Source organism: Podarcis melisellensis (genome assembly GCF_964234715.1).
Source record: "Podarcis melisellensis genome assembly, chromosome: 10".
In the NCBI taxonomy this organism is placed as follows: domain Eukaryota; kingdom Metazoa; phylum Chordata; class Lepidosauria; order Squamata; family Lacertidae; genus Podarcis; species Podarcis melisellensis.
Genome location: NC_138542.1, coordinates 46,475,973 through 46,491,834, shown reverse-complemented (window position 1 = coordinate 46,491,834; position 15,862 = coordinate 46,475,973). Strand labels below are relative to the sequence as shown.

At 43.3% G+C, this 15,862-nt stretch overlaps 1 protein-coding gene across 1 annotated transcript in view; it reads left to right on the top strand.

The window, feature by feature from the left end:
* Positions 1-234: 234 nt before the first annotated feature.
* Positions 235-15,862, top strand: part of CACNA1I (calcium voltage-gated channel subunit alpha1 I) — a 361,276-nt gene continuing 345,648 nt past the window's right edge. Inside the window, exons 1-2 of the mRNA XM_081928146.1 lie at positions 235-379; positions 3,142-3,227. The gene's annotated coding sequence lies outside the window, so the exon portion shown is untranslated. The remainder of the gene's footprint in view (positions 380-3,141; positions 3,228-15,862) is intronic.

Here is a 15,862-nt window from a genome sequence, read left to right as displayed (position 1 = left end):
TCTTCCCGCCACACTTCCTGGTGTGCCGTGCTGGTTTCTGCCACACTTCCGGTAGTTCTATGCCGCACGTGCTTAGGTTTTGCTGGCGGTTGCGCAGGGCAATGAAATACAGTACAGTACTGTAGTTAGGAAGCGGGCGAGGGAAGGAATGGCCAGTTTAGTTTTTAGGCGGGAACGCTGAGGGTAACCGTCCTATTGAGTTCAGTGGGCTTACTCCCAGATAAGTCAGTAAAGTATTGAACCCTGAGTGGCTGAAGTATTCCCCATTTCTACGGCGACATCTTGTGAGCCTCCAGGGGCTGAAGTTGGCTGTTTATCCTTCTTATTTTTATTTATATAGCAACTTCTGCCCCGTCTAATTTTAGAGTGCTCCAGACAGGTAACAACAGTAAAAAAAAAATCACTTTACAAAACCAAGTAAATGTCATGAGATTTACAATATGTAAAACAAAAAATCGGAGCTTCTAAAATAAAAATGTTTTGTCTACTCAGTTTTAGGGTTGCCATATTAAAAACCAAAATTCCTGTCACCCGCAAAGTTGTTGAGCGTTTTTGGGAAGACCCCAAAATTGTTGAGCTATTAAAAGGAAACCGCCAATATTGTTGAGCTTTTTGGGAACAAACCCAAATTGATTTAAAGCTTTTTGAGCTATTTTCACTGTTTTTCCCCATCACATTCCCATATATCTGCATATCCCCTGACATTTCAATAATTTTCCTCATGTATGGCGAGCCTGCTCAAGTTTCCTAGAAATCTGAGGGATGGGCTAAGGCAGTGCTCACTTGTAAAGTTACTCAACCTGTCTAAACCTAACCCCACTTACTGGAGCCTATTTTCCTGCTCTACAATAGAAAATGAAAGAATTTCACATTCCTAGTCAACAATGAAGAAATTTAGATTTTCTTCATAATGTTAACATAGTTATATGTAGGCATTATATGTTTGCCTATAACTTAAGCGTAAGTAACCAAACAAACCCATGTTGCAAAGAGAACGTCAGCAATGTCTAGGCAACACAATGACTATGTACATATACAATAAACAATCTTTTATAGAATTCCTTCAAACCATAACAAGTCCTAAATGAAAACTTTAGTCATGGTCATTGTGTTGCCTAGAACTTAAGTGTGACATGGAGTGAGTGAGGGAGCTTGTTGGCCCAATAAAAAGAAGTGCAAAAATGCCCCTGGTAATGGGAAAAAAAATAGTCCACCATTATGAGTCCCATTCAAAAACATAATAGATCTGCAGTTTGAGAAAAACCGGGCTAAGGGATTATCCATGAAGTATGTTGTGTACTGGGTAGGAGGAGATTGCAAAAAGCTTATAAAGGAGGGACTTACTATTGGTTAAAATGGGACAAAGTGTTATAACTGGGTGGGACAGCATTTATTTCATTTCTTTATTGCACTCCACTTATGTCTCAGGGTGATGTACAAAATACAACAAACACAACTAAAAGCAATACAAAATAACAACAGATAAATTTAAAAACGTCAAAGTAGACAACCATAGCAGAGACCTTCTCCATCTCAGAAAGGTTGTCAAAACAAGCATGTATTCTGGAAAGCACAGATAGTGGGTGCCTGTCATATTCCATTATAAAAAGGCTTTAACAAGTGTGATATGCTTTATGGATGGCCCTTAAGTCAGTGGAATACTGCATGAATAACTGATATCAAATCTGCTTATTTTCAGAAATTATTTTAAGTGACAAATGCTTTGAGTGACAAATGCTGTTGTTGTTTTTACAGTCAAGTGGTATATAAATTTTATGAAATAAAAAATTATATGAAATAACAAAGAGATCCTAATAGGAAACACCATGTGAGGTTTAGGATTTCCAAATGGTTATTCTGAGAAGGCAGGATCCCTCCATGCTGTTGAGAGGACAATTTTGCATCCATGCTGCTGTTCCAAAGCTTCATCTCAACTCAAAACCCTATAAGAAACAATGCTCTGGGGCAGGCGTGTGCAGAAGAAGGTGGATTGGGATCTGTTCTAGATCTCAGGGTAATTTGCAGTTGATCAACAACTCCTAGCTGTTGCAACAACAAATTGCAACAACAAAAGGCTCTCTTCTACCCCTTTCTAAAATATGCTGCTGAGCTAAAGAGACTTGAGGGGAAACCAGGAATGGCATGTAGGTGTGACAGAACTGTGAGCTCATTTCTGATAATTAAAACAAATTCCAGCTTGAGCATGGGAAGGCGCTCTCTGTTCTTTAATTCTAAAAGTATTCCAACACCACCACCTGCCAACTCAAGTCATTATTTAACCCCAGGCCTTGGCTGTAGTTAGCATTTTATAATAAAAAAAGCAAAGTAGGTCCTGCAAAAGTGGTGTCTGTCAGCTTCTGCTGTATGGTTTTTCAAAGAACTGTGGTTAATCAAATGGGTTTTAGGGCCCAATCTTCTACTGAAGATTTGGACCCCATCCATAACTCATCTTAGTATGGATTATGAGCCCCTTGCCCCTCTTTTAATTCCCCCTCATCCATACAGCATTGTCTTCCACCTACCATTGTCACACGCTTTCTCCTCCCTACACCTGGAGTTTCCCTATGCAATCAATGTAATTCTCCTAACTGGATTTTGAAAGTACAGGGAATCTCTGGATTTAGGGAAGAAAGCCTGTGGAACTGCAGTAGTTGGAGGAGAGCACTGCATGCACAAGGGGGAAGAAACTGTGAGGTGTAAACGATGGTGCTCAGAATTCTTTGAGGGTAAATAAAGTGCTTTGAATGTGTTTTAAAGGCACAGTGTATGCAAGGTTACAGGGAGGAAGAACATTTTACATAAAAAGGGAGCACATTGTACAGAACAACTTAGTCTTACAGTGTACAGAGAACCTGAGAACAGAGCCAGCCCATCCATGAGACAGGGAAGCGGCTGCCTCAGGCGGTGGAAGTGCAAGAGCCTTCTGGTGCACGGCATTGCCACTCATCTTCCCTACCCCCGGGGCTGAGTAGATGATTGTCAAAGCCTTGTGGAACGCTCCCCTGCTTGCTGAGGTCAGCTGGGTGGTGGTGGTACTGGCATGCAGCAGAAGGGTGGGATGGGGGACTGGGGTACAGGGAGAGGCATATTCCTGTTTCTCCTCATGTAGCTTGATAACATTACCAATATTTATTTGCTTAGAACCCTAACAGGACTTGGGATTCCAGACATAAATACCAAACTCCACTCCATCAGCTGGGGATGCCGGCACAGAGCAACCCACCCAGGTAAGCCTGGGAGAAGGGAACACATGCTGTAGCAGTCTACAATTGGTTAATTGTCTCCCAACTCTTCCACCTCACTGTCCTCCCTCTACTGAATGTGAATTTGTATTACTCTATTCAGTTTGCTGAGCAATCTAATGAATGTGGATGGAAACAGGTTGAACTGGAAATGCGCCATACATTTAAAGCATGTTTCTGCCTTTCCAAGAATCATGGGAACTATAGTTTGTTGAGGGTTCTGGGAATTGTAGCTCTGTGAGGGGCAAAGTACAGTTCTCAAGATTATTGGGAGGGGGAATGTGCTCTAAATCAGGGGTCAGCAAACTTTTTCAGCAGGGGACCGGTCCACTGTCCCTCAGACCTTGAGGGGGCCGAACTATAGTTTTGGAGGAAAATGAACAAATTCCTATGCCCCACAAATAACCCAGAGATGCATTTTAAATAAAAGGACACATTCTGCTCATGTAAAAACACGCTGATTCCCGGACCATCCACAGGCCGGATTTAGAAGGCGATTGGGCCTCATCTGGCCCATGGGCCTGCTCTAAATGTATGATTTTTATGCAGCCTCACGGGGGGCTAATTTTGCTGGTAGAGGCTTCTGAGGTTTTTTTCTTCTCCCTCTGCATGAGTGGAAAGAAGTGGGGAGTCTTCTGTGATTTGGTCTAGAAAGGAGATGACTAAAAATGGTGTGCTAGTGCCTTCACCACTAGCCTCTTTCATGAAGCTAGTCACAATTTCCCCCCACTTCATTTCTTGTGTGTGTGTGTTCATGACTGGGATTTATAGTATGTATATATAAGTGTGTGTATGCTACTTCTCTTGCATATTTGGCCACATGAAATATCCTTTGAAAATCTATAAATGAGAAACAGGCATGTATTATTACTGTATCAGTGCAGCTCTAGATCTTCACTTTTTCATAGACTTTAAAAAAAAAAATCAATCCTGGAAAAGCACGACAGAACTTTGCTGGAAATAACTTACCAGGCAGGGATCAATGATAATTTATTGCATCCAAGTTGCAACTGGGCAGCTTTTCTTGGACAAGGATTGCTGACACCCCCTCCTTTCGGCTCCTGCTCCTCTTTTTCTATTCTGATCTCACAGCCTACTTGGCATGTGCAGCACAGCGTAGCACTTGCAACAAATTGGTGACTTTGGTATCCCCTTGTCCTTGTAATGCTAATGCTGGCACTATTAAGAGATTTTCTCATTACATTTTCTGTTCCTCAAGGAATCAAATTTATCTCGGCCTTGCCCGTGCCAGACAATATCGTTTTGTGCCAGTTCTTTAAAGGGTTTATTGACCAAAGGCTTTGAATTAATCTTGCTAGATATTTTATTATTCCTTTAAATACTAGCGAGGATGTATTTTATACTGAGCAGTGTGCTTTTCAGCTGTTGTGTTGTTTTATCTGAATCAGCAGTTTAAGAAAATGCCACTGCTCAAATTAGTTTCAGTAGCTGAGCTCTTGGAAAGGCTCCTCTCTGCTTTTTCCGCTTTAAAGTCTTCCTCCTCTGTTCTGTGCAAATGGTTTGAGGCTTCATTATATTCTCTTAAATCTCTCCATTCAAGATTTATCACCCTTAAATGAAGTGTACAATAAGGATTGATTCACTTGACCCTGAAAGAAGGATTGATACGGGCTAAACTGAAGTGTGATATGTTTGGAGTTGGCTGTGCAATGAAACTGCCATTGGATGTCTTTATGTGATGGAGATAACATTTTTTCAGAGTAAGCTGACTTCCTGATGTGCCAGTACTGATCTTAGAGGCTTCCGTAGTGACTTTTCAAAGTGCCACCTGTCGTGGAAAAATTATGATTTGTGCACATAGTGAATCAATCACATGATGAGATGTCCAAACCTAGCCCACTTCTACCCCATGGAAAGGTGGGATATAAATAATAAAATCATAGAATTGGAAGGGACCACCAGGGTCATCCAGTCCAGTCCTCTGCAGTACAGGAATCCTTTTGCCCATGTGGAGCTTGAACCCACCACCTTGAGATTAAGAGTCTTGTGCTCTACCAAATGAGCTATCCCAGTTCTCAGTGTTTTAAATAAATCATCATGAATAGGTTTGTATTTAACAACTTGCATGCTGGCTGCGGATGAGAGGAAGCCCCTTCCTCTGCAGCCAAGTCAGAAACCAAGTGGGCTGGCAGAGGGCAGATCTGCCATCTTGCTCAGTCGCCTTTCATAGGATTCCTTGTCACCAATGGCGGCCAGGTGAGCTGTTAAACATGAGAGTCTTGACCACCTCTGTGTGATGTCTGTTTCAAAAATGTATACGGTGCCTATCTGTCCATTAGGCCCTTTAGGCTGATTTAGGAACAGTACAAAACTTTCTGGCATCTTTTTTGTTGTTGTTGAATTACCCAGTTCACTGAGAGCCTTCCAATTCTGATTCCTGATTTTACTGTGAATTGCTTTGGATGTTTCATGGGAAGCAATTCATAAAATAAATAAATAAATAAGTAAATTAAAAAAAAATATATATGGATGAATAGAAATTGGTGAAAAATGTGGGATATAAATGCAGGAAATTTATTAATTAATTTAAAGCCTGTCTACCTTAGATGGCAAAGATGAATACTGAAAGAGAGGATAGAGATTGATAAAGGAATAGTGAAGAGTAACAAGTTATTTTCCTTGCCAGGCCGATGTTCGCACTGGCATTTTAGTGAAAGCGAGGGAAGTCCAGTTTAGACCTTGTACCCAGAACACCTTGATTCAAATTCCATGTGCTGGATGGCCTTTCTAAGGGCTGAACTATATGTCACTTTTGCTGGCATCCTCGGTGTGTTTTTCCCGGCATGCTTGATTTTTTTGACATGCTCCCTATTCAACTTGCCTCTTTTCCCTGCCCCCTGCTTTGCCATGCTGGCTATTAAGAAAAGAAAAGAAAAGAAGTCAGAGGAAACTATGCCTAAGTGCTCATTAGCAGCTTAAAATGCAGTAAGTCAACTCCCCACTGCTTTTCAGGTCACATTTTTATGTTGCTGCACACACTGGAGAGGAGGTGGGGATGTCTTCACCTGATGCACATTACCTGATTTGTTTCCCTGTGCCTGCAACACCCCCAAATCCTATTGAATGAAGCTGTCACCTGCACATGTGCTGCTGCCATCTGTGCATGCTCAACAGATGCCTCAGCTCAACTGTAGTTTACATTTTCAAATCAGATGGAATTTGGTTTGCAGGAAAACACATCAGACAGCAGCATTTCTCAAGAAACTACAGGATAGGTAAGGGACTGTGGCTAACGTCACACATACTCAGCTTCAAATGCCAGCGGTGAAAGCACACTGGACATGGAGTGGGCCCAGCCCAGGCTATGTGACAATTGTTTGGTTCTGAGACACTAAAGAATACCTGAGACAGACTGCAGACAGGATTGTTTTTTAGGATGAGTGAGATAAGGATGGTAAAGCACCAGATGCAGAAAAGGCGGGGGAGGGGGGAAATATAAGAATGGGTTTTGAGGAAGACTTGAAAGATGAGGGGCAAATAACATTTTGCGTGTTTCTGGAATGCAGGCTTATGAGTGGGAGCTTGTCTTCGGCCAATGACGTGGCGCTGAAAGGCAGTGGGGCTATAGGTGGAAGCAGCTGCAAACATTTGCAGAACTTTATGGGGGTTTGCAGGAGGGCCCCATAATATCCCAGAAGTGCTGTGCAGTTCTCTCTGACGAAGTTCTGCACATAGGCTGGGCTGGGCACACTCCATATCCAGTGTTCTTTCACACACACTGTGTGTATGGGCACACACACAGTGCTGGCATTTCTGTTTTATTTTCCTTTCACATAGTAGGCTCTGGAAGCTCTTTGAGAACTCTCCTTCAATATATCCATTCCTTTCGCTTTGAACTTCTGTGCCCAATTTATTGCCATTTAATCTGACAAATTTATATACAACTTATTTGACAACTCCCCTCCCCGCAGTTGGTTTACTTAAAACAATGTCAAAGATGCAGCAAAATCAAACATTAAAAACAACTTGGCATTAAATTTATCAAAACATAAACAAAACCAGCAGGTATAAAACAGTCACATAATAAAACTATATGCTAAAATTGTGTTTTAAAACTGTATGTCTGGGTAGGTGTGCCTAAACAAAAATGGCACATGCCAAAAACAATGCAGTATAGTGAATGGGCTTGTCTCATAATAATAGGCAGAGATTTCCAAAGAGTAGTGGGTGCTGCCACACTGAAGGATCAATCCCTTGCAAATGCGGGACAGACAGGATATTGAAGAGCGCCTTTTGCACAGCAGTTTATTGTGGATTCAGTTTTGTTGACAGAACTGAAAGAGAACAGGACTGAGGCCAAGGCTATGTACACATTACCAGCTTAAAACACAGCGACGTTGTTCTTTTTCTCAATTTCGATTGAAGCTGGTTTGCGGGGTGTTAAGTTGTGGGCGAACATATCAGACGACACAGCGATTCTTCAACAGCTCTTGTTTATTCAGAGGCCAGAATAGAACTGAACTGAAGAGCTCAGTCAGCCTGCTTATATAGAGCTCCAGAACAACGTAACTGTTGCAACTTTCTAAAACTATCCAATCACTGAACGTCACTTTCGATCCTTCATTTGCATAACTATCTACAGTATCCCACTGCTGGCCCAGGATGAGAACTTCAGTACATAACACCGGGGAATGCATCAAAATGCAGCATTTCCTACGAAGTGACATGATAGGTACAGGATCAATATGGATTGTGGCTAACGTTGTATGCACACTTCTTCCCAAACCAGTGGTGGAAGCGCACTGGAGGAGCACACTGTGTTTGTGCACAGGCCTCAAAGTTTGTACAGGAGTTTGTACACAGCCTTAAAGTTGCTATTACCTCCCGAGAATGACCTCTAAGAGCTGGATTAGAGATCCAGGTTGTTCGCCTGTTTATCATCTTACTGTATGTCTTGATGGGGTATTCATTATTTATAAACCAAGAGGAAGAGAGATAAAAAATTTACAAGGGAGAGATGAACCAAATATTGGAAATAAGAACAGTCAGGGTTTGGGTTTCCCCCCCACTTTGACAGTCAGAAATAACTACATGCTCAATGAATTCAAGACCGAAATTCAAGGAACTGCCTTCCATTTGCTTGCATTCAGTCAGCCATAAAGGCAAGGGAGGAAAACATCATTTTTCAAAGCGATGTCACCAGTTAAAAGCCAAAAGTGTTTACACCACACGCCTGCAGAACAGCCAGCCAGTGATCCATATCTCTTTGTAGGTAAAGCGACTGCCGAGTAAATTGCCTCGGGTTGGCAAATACAGATAAATATGAAGAACGATGGAGCTGGATGTCGACACATAATGCAGTGCTATTCCAGTGGAAATGTATAATACTGTAACTAATGGAACAGTACAGATTCAACAGTAAATCACATTTTGTATTCAGGCTACGTAGGACCTCTGTGAGAGGAACTAAGGAACTAATTAGTTCAATTTGTATTTTAAAAAGGTAAATGCAAATTAGTTTTTAAAACCTTGCTAATGAGGACATTTTTAATGGATTAAAATGGGAGTGGGGGAATCTTAACTCTGGGCGCTTCCACTAAGCAGTTTATTTTGGACTCGGTTGCTGCTCATGCATACAAGTTTTGCATAGTTTCCTCACAACGACATCCTTATCAAAATACTATCCCATATCCCACTTGCTGTAATCCAGATTTGCCTTTTCACTAATAAGTAAAAAAAACAACCACCACCAAAGGAGCGACCAGTTCAGATTAAATGGGGAGGGGTGGAGAGAAATGTGGGATGGCATTTTGATGAGAACAAGATTGCGTGGGTGCTGCAAAAACCTGCATGCAGGAGGAACTATTGAGGGAGTTGGAGTTGGGTATGTTTAGACTGAGAGGTGTCAGGGTAGGCAACTTCAAATATCTGAAGGGCATGGAAGATGGAGCAAGCTTGTTTTCCGCTGCTCAGGAGGGCAGGAGCTGAACTAATTAATTCAAATTGGTCTTAGAAGCACCATTAACCCTGACAGGCTAAACATTAGGAAGAACTTTCTGACAATAAGAACTGTTCTGGCATGGCCAGAAAAGAGACCCACAGGCTAGAAATTCCCTATCCCGGTCATAATATAAATGATAAAATACAGTGTGTTTTCAACATTCATTGTGCCCATGGAATCAATAGCCTGGGACAGGGGATGAGGTAGCTGTCAAGCTGTGCCATCCCTATTGACTGGTTGTGAGAAAGTAGGCAGGTGGGGGACTGACTAAGGTTGGTTGGGCAGTGCCCCCTTAGCCCGAGTGGACTTGAATTGTGGCTGGAATTACTTTAGATGGCTAGAATTACCGGTACAGTACTTGAGATAAATAATGCACTTCAAATGTCCTTTAAAGGGAAAGTGTGTATGCAGCCCTAGAAAGCCATCACAGCAGCCAGAGACTGTCTGGAGGAACAGAATGCAGGGGGAGTGGAAGGGAATTTTTGGAAGCCTATCAGCTGCGATGAAATTCTCCCACTGTTAAGTTTATGGTGCATAAAATATACTGCTCCCCCCCATATACTTTGGTTTTAATATGAGAACAATGATTTATGGGATGGCTCAGTTGGTAGAGCGTGAGACTCTTAATTTCAGGCTCGTGGGTTTGAGCTTCATGTTGGGCAAAAGATTCCTGCATTGCAGGGGGCTGGACTAGATGACTCTCGGTGTCCCTTCCAACTCTGCAATTCCACACTTCAGTATAAGAACAGTAAAAGAGCGCACATCAAAGGGCTTGTGCACACTTGCCTTTCCTTCGTGCTTCCCAGGCACTGTCTGGGCTTAAAAGCTCTGTGTCCAAGCACAAGTCGTCGTCCCCCCCCCGACGTTTCCTTGTGAAAACCTGCTCTTTTAAAGCTGAATCAGAGTAAATTGCAATTGGTGGAAAACCAGCTGCTGAGTTCTTTTGCTTGCACTTATTTCACACACACACTGTGGCCCAAACAGCAGTGCTCACAGGGGGGTGATGTCAAAGGATGTGGCGGGGAGGTTAGAGGAGCTTCCAGGCTGGGGGCAGTGTCCCTCCTTCCCTACTCTTTTCCATCATCTTCTGCAGCACAGGAGAAGGGAGTTTTCTGTTTGTTTGCTTCTCCTCACCAGTGACAGCAAAGTGGCCTTTTCAGAAGTGTGCTTAATGTCAGGTGATGCAGGGCCCATCAGAGGATGCACAGAATTACTTTGGTCCTTCTTGCAATTGCTTCCTTTCATCACAAGGTGTCGCCATTCCATGACAGACAGAATGTTTTGCAGTTAGCCTCTTGGAAGGCAAAGGAGGAGGCTGCTGAAGGATTGCTGTGACCCGCAATATGTATGTGTGTGTGTGTGCATGCGTGCGTGCGTGCGCATGCCAGAGTGTCTGTTGAGGGTAATACCTTTCTCTGGCTTGTTGATGAGCACAATGACCTATTTCTTTTAACAACATGTGAAATGCATTTAAATAATAAAAAAGGAAAAAATGTTCATACAATAAACCATGCTGAATACAGTTAGTATAATAGCATAACACATATGCAAAGGTACCTTTGCATATGTGTTATGCTATTATACTAACGCGGGACGCGGGTGGCACTGTGGGTAAAACCTCAGTGCCTAGGACTTGCCGATCGTATGTTCGGCGGTTCGAATCCCCACGGCGGGGTGAGCTCCCGTCTTTCGGTCCCAGCTCCTGCCCACCTAGCAGTTTAAAAGCACCCCTAAGTGCAAGTAGATAAATAGGTACCGCTTTATGGCGGGAAGGTAAACAGCGTTTCCATGTGCTGCACTGGTGCCGGCTCGCCAGAGCAGCTTCGTCACGCTGGCCACGTGACCCGGAAGTGTCTTCGGACAGCGCCGGCTCCCGGTCTCTTAAGTGAGATGAGCGCACAACCCTAGAGTCGGTCATGACTGGCCCATACGGGCAGGTGTACCTTTACCTTTACCTATACCTTTATATATATATAGCATTGTAAGGTTGGTCACTAATGTTCCCCTATTACAAATAGATAACTGTGGCTGGGAGTGTGTGAAGTGTCTTCCAAAAATACAAGTGATGGTGCCCAGATCTTGTTGACCCAACGTTATATCCAGAATGGCTCTTCCTGCTTGTTGTTAGGGTGACTAGAATGAAATACATTCATTCATTCATAAAAATGTATGTTGCTTAATATGATAAAGATCTCTTAAGTGTTTTAAAAATACACTAACAAAGAGTTCAAAACTCCTATTGTTTTAGGCGCATTTTGCGACAGGGAATTTCATTAATGCAAGCAGTTCCTGAGCTCTGGGCACAGTACTGCACCTAAAATTTCAGATTAAAACTGCCACTGCTGAAAGAAAAGGAGGACCCTTTTCTACCTCCCCACTTCCAGCCACTCTCTGAAGGCTGGAGAAGGGACTCTCATAAGAATATTAGGGGGGCGGGCAGGGGAAGCATGGCTTTGTTTTTTTGCAGTCTTCAGAGAAGGACAAGACCATGTGAAAAATGAACATAAGATATTAGCTGCAGTTCATTCATTTTCAGCTTTGTATTCTTGTTATAAAAAAGTGCGCCTAGACACTCCACTGCAGCATCCATAACCTAGGTTTAAGGTGCCATTCAGCTCCTAGCTTTCATATCTCAGCTTCTAACACCACACTAACAATGTATTTTTAACAAAATAATAAAAATTCAAACAGCGTTCAATAAAATCACCTTAAAAACTGGATAAGAATAAGAAAAACACAACTGAATATTACAAATAAACTAAGCTCAATTGAAGACTTGCCCCTTGCATCTTTTAAAACTTGCATGGGGGTGGGGGGGATTTCAAAGTGTGCAACTTGTTGCCCATGAGTGAGAAGTACACCTGCTGAAATTTATTCTTGCACACAAGTCTCAAAGTAAAGAAGCTGTCTGTCTTCTCCTTTGCACTTTATCAAACTGTGTTTTTGATCAATAACGCTTCTGTAAATGCCACAGAACACTGAGTGGGAGCCTCTCATGTTCCTCCAAACCAACCTTTGTCCCAGTTTGTAAGGCATCTTGCACAGACTTTTTCAAAGCAGTGATCCTTCTGTAATGACCATTATGTCAGTCCTAGCAGAGTCATTAGGTGTTGTTTGCAGATTGTACTCCTTCCCCTTTTTGATATATGGCTCAGGCTGACATGATGCACTCGCATGTTTTTTGCCATTTCAGCTGCCGCCTAAGGGCTTTTCTGCATGATCAATTGAATGAGCTCTTGGGATACTTTCCCCTTCCACCTCCAGTAATATTTTTTTTTAATGGGTTTTGCAAAATGAACATTATCACTTTTTATATTTTATAAACAAAAACAAACTACAAAAGAACCCCAACCCAACCATATTCAAATGCAGAAAGTCTTTGTTGAAAAGTCCATGTCATAAAAGTATAATCCTGTCTAAATTGTTGAGATGCCATGTGCCTCAGGAAGGCCACATTTATTCTTCTTCTTCTTTGTATAGGTAGGGAGCCTAGCAGGTTGTTGGTTGAGATGTAGAGTCTGAAATCCCACCATATGCAATTGTGTTCTTCATCTTGCTACATGGGCATCTCTGCTAACATGGTCCCTCTCACCCTCCTATTTCAACTATGAATGAACCCCATTCATAAATGAAATAAGGCTGACTTCACTGATAATGTTTTAATTTTACCTTATCTGCTTCTGCACATTCATTAAGCTTGCACACTCATAGCAAACATGCTCTCCAAGTGTTGGTTCATATCCAAGATGGCAGGATCCACACACAGAAGAGGGAGGTTTCAGAAGTACTGAAGATGATGGGAGAAACCTGTAAGGAGGATTCCACCCCCCGCCCCCCCAAAAAACAGCCCAGTAGGGATTGATCATGCTTAGTGGCTACAGAGTGGTGAGTTTCTGGGGTGGAGACCAGAAGTCAATATGAGAGGACTGGAATGGTGAATCTTGAAAGAAGGATGGCTGGCTAGCTGGAATGTTGAAGAGGAGCACTCAATATTGCAGCACGTCCACACCATATATAAGCATATTTGCTTCCCCCAAAGACTCCTGGGCACAGTAGTTGCAGAGCACTTGCAGAGCTACAATTCCCAGCACCCATAACAAGATCTCCAGGATTCTTTGTGAAATATACTCAGAGTCGAGTGTGGATTTCATGCTCTTTATTCAGCTCATAGTGTGAGGAATGAAAGTTCCCCCCCAAATGTCTCCTTTATATACATTATTTACACAATGGGCCACACGTGACTGGTTAATTCCGGGATTCTCCTGTAGGCCAATCAGGTTGCGGATTCCACCTGGAGCTGGATTGGGTGGCTCCTGCGGACCAATCGTACTGCTGCATTGTTCTAGGACCAATAATACTGCTGCATTCTGAATCCTATTGTTCTAGGGCCAATCAGACTGCTGCATTTTGGATCCTATTGTTCTAGGACCAATCAGACTGCTGCCTTTTGTATCCTATTCAACTCAGTACATAACACCTTGGAAGAATCGTGCTTTAAATGTATGGTGTGGGTGCGACCCCTGGTTCCACCAGGCCATAGGCAAGGGAGAGAGATGGAACTGCAAAGCCTCTCCATCTACTCTGCTGAAAGACCAACAGATTTGGGGGGCTTCCTCTCCCTGAACTCCTTCAGTCGCAGTTGGCCATTGCAAGAATTCTTGTAAAGTAAAAAATAGTGCCTAAGCTTGCTCTCCCCCTCTTTCTTAATACCCTTTTCCGTTGTATTGTGTCTTTTAGAATGTAAGACCAAAGGCAGGGACTGTCTATGAACATTTTAAAGCTATTCTGAGAACTCTTTCTGGTGCTGATAATGCCAAGGTTGCAGGTTCAATCCCCATATGGGACAGCTGCATATTCCTGCATTTCAGGGGGTTGGACTTGATGATCCTCAGAGTCCCTTCCAGCTCTACAATTCTATGACTATATGAAGAACAGGGGGGAAATAGTGTTGCTGATATTTTTTAAAAACCCATTATGTTTGCAGGGACCATGTGTTTATTTCAAACAACTGTTCATTTTAGTGCTGGGCTGAATATTCCACCCCACCTTTGCCAGGTGGGTGGGCTGTTTCATGATTTTTGGGGATGAGGGGATTTGAAGTATGTTGGGCTTACCTTATATACAAGACGGCGAAGGGATTTCTGTCTCTCTTTCAAAATGACCAGTCTTGCCGCTACTTGAAGCAGTGGCTCTGCTGATCTGCCTGCCTTTCTGGGGCAGGGGACTCCTGGGATTGAAGCTGGCTGTCTCATGATGTAGCGTCGTTCCCAGAGGGAGTCTGTCTGAGGAACATGCCTGCATCACCGTCAAATGGTAGCAAGCTGTTTTTTGTTTTTTTAAAAAGCCAGAGGCGGGGAGAATCAGGGCACTCGTATTTTAAAAAAGAAGAAAATTATTCAAATTTTCTCACCTATGCAAAATATGAATCCGATCTTTCTTTGAGGGAGGTATTTCACCTGGAGGTGTGCCATGATGTGCACAAACTGCTGTGCATCCCCACAACCGCACTCTGCAGTCCCAGGCGCTGGTTTGCTCTCCTGGCCGCAAGCGCAACTTTTACCTTCCCTGCATCCAAAATAGTTCTCTCTTTACCTGATGCTGATGCTTACAGTGGCACCAGGTATGGCCTCAGGCCCTGTAGAACCATGAATAACGAATAGTGGGCAGTGCCATTAGCTCTGTCAGAATCCACAGAGCAGCACGAGAAAGCTTTACTTTGGCAGTCGTACAAGTGGGGCAACCTTGTGATGCTGCAAAATCAGATATGTCTCATCTGATCAGGAGTCTAGGAAAACAAATTGTGCCGCACCGCAGAGGGGAAGCGCAGGTGCTGTTGTCAGCCGGATCAGGAGAACGTGAGCAGCTCCAGGACTCAAGAAGGCCCTGATTCCTCTCTGTTGTGGTTTCTGCTCTAACTTGGGGTGTGTGTGTTGGGGTGTGTGTGAAGGAGGAGCACAGCGTCTTCCAGGTTGCTGTGCTCATGCTTGGCAGTGTGTTCCATGTTGCCTGTGGCTGCCCTGCTGCATTGCTGAAACGAGAGCCAAGCAGTAAGCGTGACACTCTCTGTCTCTATTAGCAAACAAACAGTGTGCGATTAGAGGGATCAAGCACACAGGCCCATGCACCCATTTGTATTCCATCTCACGCACAAGCACAGAAGGGCAGCTGTCCAATTAAATGGACAAAAATGCCAGTTATGGGTCCAGCTGTGTGGGGGCAGACATATATGTCTCACTCCTACAGAACTGCTTTTTCTCTCACAGTCGGCAGCTCGGCAGCATCTCTCCCTGCCTCACTCGGACCCAAAGCGAAGGCAGCAAAACTCAGGAAACTTGCACAACTTGTGTGGGCAAGCCTTTGTGAATGTGCAGCCTGCAAGTACAACCTCCACTGGGTGGACTAGGGGTATCTGTTCTATAGGTCTGTTGTCCCTCCTGATGTAGCTCCAAGTCTGTGCAACAAAGTGCAAAGGGCTCTGTGTTTTAATTTTTCTAGGGGACTAGAAATTTCCTAGGCCACTTGGATATTTGTGATCATACTGAAGCCCAGCCTCAAAGGCTTTCTACATGAAGGGCGGGGTGGGGAAGTGGTAAAGATTAAAATTTTCCAAACCTTGATTCACAGAACAGTAGGTCTGGTGAAACATTAGTTTCTCTTT